The sequence below is a fragment of the Alligator sinensis genome, unplaced genomic scaffold, assembly GCF_000455745.1.
Source record: "Alligator sinensis unplaced genomic scaffold, ASM45574v1 scaffold1734_1, whole genome shotgun sequence".
In the NCBI taxonomy this organism is placed as follows: domain Eukaryota; kingdom Metazoa; phylum Chordata; order Crocodylia; family Alligatoridae; genus Alligator; species Alligator sinensis.
The window spans coordinates 78812-85289 of NW_005843556.1; the positions used below are offsets into that span (position 1 = coordinate 78812).

The following is a 6478-nucleotide window of genomic DNA, read 5'->3' on the forward strand; positions in this document are numbered from 1 at the left end:
GGACTCGACACACGCTCACTCCCTTGGTGCTCTACTACGGGTTCAGCTCTGTTGAAAAGACAATTGGGTTTTAATTTCTTTAAACTAAAGCAATATAGCTCCCCAAACCATGTTGAAAATGAAATGGTCCAAACACTGTGTTGGCACAGGAGGGAACAAAAAGGTACACCTGACTAAACAGAGCTGGGGTTTCCTTTCAATCAAAATTTAACCAGTTCCTGCCAACCACCCGCATTTACAGCTCCAGTAGAGGCCAGGGCGCCAGTTCTGCTTCCTCTCACACTTCAGAGCGAGTCTCCCGATTTCATCCGACTTCCAGGTGTGTTGACGGGAACAGGAGCTGAACCCTTACAAATGATTTGCATGAGAAATGGATGAGCAAAACCTAAGCTATGACCTACATACAGAAAACTAAATGAAAGATTCAAGTTCTGAACTTCGTTCAGGTTTAGTCACCTGAAAATCTACCAGATAAAAAAAACTGAGCCATAAAATATGCTTTGTATGTTGACAGCAACCTAACAAGATTATCCCACACATTTAAGGGGACAACACCTCATGGTTATTGTGAAGTATGGACACACATCCTTCATGCCAGCACTCATGGGAGAGGGGACAACCCTGCTTATGCTAGGCACTGTCCAAGCAGGTGTCAGGACCCCGACAGGGACCCTAACACGGGAATAAACCTGCAGCACAAGTGTCCAGAGCCGAGACGACGTGGGGCAGAAGTCAAGGCGACAGACGTTGGAAAAGTCTTGCCAGGCTTCTGGCTCCAGCCCGTCCCTATTTGAAACAGGGGAACAGCTGCTCAAAGACGCTGACTTCATGCAATTACCTGGTGGGAGTTTTAGAAATATCAATCGTTTCCCTTGAGGAGACGTACGCAATCGCCACCACTTTTGATAAACCGGGAAGTCCTGGGAGGGAAGAGGAGGGAGAAGCAAAGTATGAAAATTGCTTTTCGTTTCATTTAAGATTTATAAACAAAAGCCCTTTTCTGCTTGGCGGGCCTGTGTAATGTCATGTCTGGGTAATGGAGACAGCTCAGTCTTTTCTCTTCTCCCATCTATCGGCTTGTCCATGGACCAGTGCCAAACTGTGCCAGCTTAATGTAACCAGGTGCTTGATCATCATCTCTCCAATGGGCCATGCTTTGCTGTCAGGTGAGCCCACACAACCCCAGACAGCCTCAGGCTTCCTGAGTTTAAGCAAGAGTGGATTTTGGCCAAGTGAACATCTCTAGTCCCCCCCCTGGCCAGTAGAAACACATGTAACATGTTCCTCCCACAGCGAGTTCCCTTCTCCTTTGCTGCATGGAGAGGACACGCAGTGAAGGAGAAGGGTCCGTCCTTCGCTTCCTGAGTCCAGGAAGATGCGGAGGGACCCAGAGGCCAGCTCTATGCTGGTCTCCAAGCCTGCGCCCCCAAACCCTGCAGGATCCCTCTGCACGGGTACTTAGGTCTCAAGTGGACTGTGATCTTCAGGGTTCAGTAATGTTGCCGAATCCGGACTACATTTCCTCTTGTTTTACCCTTGAGGTTTCTAACAAGCTCTGCGAGAATTCATGTGCGATGTAGTGAAATACCTTTGAGCACGCTCTGTAGTTTCCCCATGCGGTTATGCGCTTTGCCATTGCAAACCACAGCTTCAACTGAGAAGATCAGCTCAGGCTGAATTTGAGAACACCTGTCCAGCCCGCCTGAGGAAGAAAGAAAAGAGACAAACAATTGCACCATGAATCGCTGCAGGGGGGATCCATTGGCTGCTAAGTCCAAAGCCTGGTCTCAAAGAAGCAATAAGGGAATAAGAGGGGCCACATACATGAATAACATTAAAGCACTGACTGAACCTGCTCTTCCTACCCAACCCCCAATATTTTGATGAACAGAGGTTTGGTGAGGGCCAACCCTTTTCATGATCCCAGCATCTGACTCAACCACTTCAATACTACAGGAATGGCCCAAGACCTTCCACCAACACTGCTACCTGCAGGGCTAGTTTTGCAAAAGGTCTGAGAAGCATGGACCACATGCAAGTGCATCTGCACAGGTGAGGCACCTAACTGCCTTGATGCCAAGCAGAATGATGCACTTAACCTATTCAGGCGCCATCACAAAACTTAGCTGGCGCTACTTTGTACTGCCATATCTCTGTAAATGCAGCCCCAGAGGCTCAGCCCGTTTCAGCAGAATACTGCATTTGTTTGTCTAGTAAAACCGAAAGACATTTGGAAATCACTAGAAGACACGTCATTTACAAAGGCAGAAACTTCCCAGGTATTCAAAGCAATTCATTCTGCTAAGTCAAGGACACAGTTTCACCAGCTTTATTGGGATGAGCGGGAGCTGGAGTGACAACGATGGAGAGGGCACTTGAACTGAGTATGTGACCCTGCAAGCCGGGCAGGGGTGGAACGGAAATGTGGCCTGGTCTGAGGGGCCAGGATGGACTGAGTTGGTTCGTGTGTTTTGCACGTATTGTGGATATTATAAGGGATTCGGGTGGCCAGCAGGCCTTTGTACAGGTGCGCGGGTGTGGTTTTTTGTAATGGGAAAGGATTTTCTTTTATGGTGCGAGATACAAAACGTGTGATAAGGTGGCCGAGTGGTTAAGGTGATGGACTGCTAATCCATTGAGTTCTGTACACACGGGTTCAAATCCTGTCCTTGTCATTAGTGACCTTTGTGGGGCGAGGTGGGCACACTGAAGGGGTGGGACAGAGTCCAGCTGGATCCGGACAGGTTACGGCAGTGGGCGGATGAGAGTAGGGGTGGAAGTCGATGCAGACAAGTGCAAGGGGCTGCATCTAGGAAGAAGGAATTTGAGAAAGTGGTGAATAAAGAAAATCGCACCTTGTCCTGAATCTACAGTTGCATAGCAAGCACGTCCAAGGAGGTGATCCTCCCCCTCGATGCAGCATTGGTCAGGCCACAGTTGGAGTACTGCGTCCAGTGCTGGGCACCGCACTTCAGGAGCGATGTGGCCAGCAGTGAGCGGGCCCAGAGGTTGGCCACGCGCATGGTCAGGGGGCAGGAGGGCCGGCCCTACAACGATAGACTGAATCTATTCAGCCTCCACAAGAGAAGACTGAGAGGGGATCTGGTAGTCATCTATAAACTCACCAGGGGGACCAGTGGAAAATAGGTGAGGCTCTGTTCCCCTGGGCACCACCTGGGATAACAAGGAATAACAGCCACAAATTGATTGAGAGCAGGTTCAGGCTTGATATCAGGAGGCATTACTTTAGGGTCAAGGCTGCCAGGCTCTGGAAAGGGCTCCCAAGGGTGGTGGTGCTCTCCCCTACCTTGCGGGTCTTCAAGAGGAGGTTGGATAGATATCTGGCTCGGGTATTATGATCCCAGCACTTGGTCCTGCCCAGGGAAGGGGGTCGGACTCGATGATCTGTTCAGGTCACTTCTAACCCTAGAAACTATGAAACTGTGTAGATATATATAACCTTATATCTAGACATATATTTTCACCCAAAAAAGTGCCTGTTGTTATCAGCTGTAATATCTGAGACGTCCTCCATAGGAGGCTGTGCGCTGAGCAGATTTTTGGTCCTGGGAGGTGGAACCGGAGCTTGCTCCAGCCCCCCCATGCATCGCCTGGTACTGCAGTGCTACCAGGAGCGGTGCACCCCTCCCGTGGTGCTATCAAAGACAGAACTGACCATGGTTTCTGAAACCGCCCGGTGGTCTTGGTAGTAGCTTGGTGCACAGCAGCCACTTCCTGCTGGGTGCCGGGAGCCTTGCAGAGGGCGGGTGGTTGTCAGCCGAGAATCCATTTCTGTGCCGGTTCCTGTGCCCGAGTGGAGAGGTCACGGGCCTTCAGATGCCAGAAGTCTTTGGATGCTGTCGTCTTAGAACCAGAAAATTGGGGCTGGAAGGGGCCTCAGGAGGTCTAGTACAGTGTTTTCAACCCCTGGGTCACAAGAATATATGAAAGCTTAAAAAACCTTAAAAATGGATTCTCCTTTAAAAGGAGAAACGTGTGGGAGGCTGCAGCATTGCAGCCTGCGAGGGGCTGCTGACCCCATGCCCCACACACTGGGGCGGGGGGCAGCGGGGCGGGAGTGAGGGGCGCTGGGTGGGCACCGGCCATCGATGTTTACAAATGGGCCCTGGTACAATGAACGCTGAGAACCACTGCTTTAGAGGATCCCAGGACACATTGGTGGTAGGCTTTTTGGTTTTATTTTTAAAGGAAAACGTTCTGTCCCCCAAGTCAAATGAGCCAAATCAATTCCAAATCCATAGTCATAAAGCCATCCAGGACCCACATGTGGCCCTGCTCCCGGCAGGCATCCTCCACCCCCGCCTGGGGCTTCAGATGCTTCCAGATCCTTTGGCGGGCATCCTACGTGCAGGCCCAAGCCCAAGGGTTAGGGTTTGGATGCCCCCACATTTTCCTTGCTTTTGGCCGTGTGGCCACAGAAGCAAGCTAGGGAGGATTGTCCCATTTCCACAAGTTGGCATATAGCCGAGACCTTCCCACTGGAAGAGAAAGTTGGGGGTTAAAGATGCATTACCTCGGTCGGGGTACTAGCCCCCTGCCATGTTCGTGGTTGTCCCCAGCCACTAGGAAAACCACCTGGGTGTCATTCTAGTTCCCCTGCCAGGTAAGCGTATAAAGGAAATATTGCAACCTACTGTGTGCACACAGGAGGGAGGGGGTGAGGAAGGAGAAGGAGATGCATGCATGCGTTTCCAAATCTCAGACACAGTGCGTGAGGCAAGCAACCTGCACATGGAAGATCTTCTTGCATTTGTTTTAATCCCAGAACATTTCATGATAAGAATTTAAAATGCACCTTTCCCAACCATGGGGACACCCAATAACTGTCCCAATGCCTTCTGAATCACACATACTTCATTCAAACAAGCTTTCCTCTCACTGTCGAACTTGCAAACTCAAGCTGGACTTAAGGAGAAAAAATGAGCTTCTTCCTTCTCACATCACCATCTGCCAAGGACTCTACATGGCAAATCACACTCTTGTTGTCACCTGCTCTGGTCTCTCCACATTCAGATCATGCCCTTGGGGACACCGAGAGAGTCCCCAAAGCTTCCAGCACACTTGCACAGCGACTGAAACCTGCTCAGCCGGGTCTCTCTCCGCTCGGTGAGATCTGCCAGGCTCGGAGGAACAATGAGCTGATCAGATGAGCAAGGAGGAGCCATTGTTGACATCGTCACTTTTAGCTTGGACCTGCCCGTTTCAACCGATAGCAGGAAACCACCGCAACTGAGACTGAGAGAGGAACTGGAGCCCGGACGAGCAACTCTGGAGGCCTGATTTTCAGAAGTACTTAACCATACTTGTCCCCTGCCCTCACCCGGGTTCGAACTGTGGTAATACAGTAACCTTAAGTGACACCGCTGGAGCCTGAGAGGAAGAAGAGAAGAGGAGGGGAAGAAAAACAACCCAGAGGCCATCCCAAGTACCCCAGGGGTACGTGTACCCCCGGTTGAAAACCCCTGGAGTAAGCAATAAAGATATCCACCAACTTGTTCCTCTGAGCTCAGCTTAATTCATTCGGTAAGTTATTGGTACTAAATACTGACCCCACTGTCTCTGACTTCGAGCTGGCAAAGCAAGAGCAGGTAAGATGCACAGGTCAGCCAGGCTGCAGTTCACCTAAGCAAAACTCTCGTTGGGCCCAAATGACCTTTCAGCTACAACACGCGCCTCGGTGAAGTCTCAGTGCGGGAGGAATCTTGCAAGTGTCGCTCTGGGACCTGTGTCCCGTCCCCCCAGCAAAATAGCACAACCAAAAACCCTGCACACACAAGTACCAAGACAAGCACAGAGTTTTCTGCCCCCGGGGTTCAACTCCTGGCTCTGCCACTGAGCCTGGGCAAGTTCCTCCCCTTCCCTGGGCCTCAGTTCCCCTCCCACACCTTGTCTGTTCATAGCAGGAGCGCTCTGGTCTCGTCCTCAGTGTCTGTGCAGTGGCGGGTGTGACAAGGCCTGGGGCACAGCCGGTGGGTCCAGGGCACAGGGGATCTGGGGCCAGGAAGGTAGTGGGGCACTGGTGCTCCAGGGGAAAGCAGGGTTCAGAGCACAGGGGTTGGGGTGTGGAGTGTCTGGAGAGGTGCAGGGTGTCGGGAGTGTCAGGTCCTGCGTGTGAGGGGTCCAGAGGGCAGGGCTGTGCTTGGGATCAGCGAGCAGGAGACCTGCCTGGGGTCCGTTCTGGCTCACAGAGGCAGCACCCAGTGCCGGGACCTGACCGGGTCCCGGGTTGGAGAGGAGACCACCAGCTGGCTGGCTGTCCGTCCTCTAAAGCAATGGCTCTCAAAGTTTTTTGCACCAGGACCCACTTGTAAACATGGATGGCCCGTCCCAGTGCATTGCCCCTCACTTCCGACCCACTGCTTCCTGCCCCCACATCCAGCCCCGCAGTGTGTGGGACAGGTGGGTGCGGGGCCTGGAGGTCCCAAGTAGCCCCTTGCAGGCTGGCACTGTGCCAGCC

The 6478-nt window shown here is 52.0% G+C and overlaps 1 protein-coding gene, 1 non-coding gene and 1 pseudogene across 2 annotated transcripts in view; all 3 read left to right on the forward strand.

The window, feature by feature from the left end:
• The window catches only part of LOC112548805 (zinc finger protein RFP-like), an 84870-nt gene that overhangs the window by 70424 nt on the left and 7968 nt on the right, over positions 1–6478 (forward strand). The window lies entirely within an intron of this gene.
• On the forward strand, positions 2594–2675 carry TRNAS-GCU. The gene has a single exon. It is a non-coding gene; the product is annotated as a tRNA-Ser (tRNA).
• Positions 3474–3648, forward strand: LOC112548806 (annotated as a pseudogene).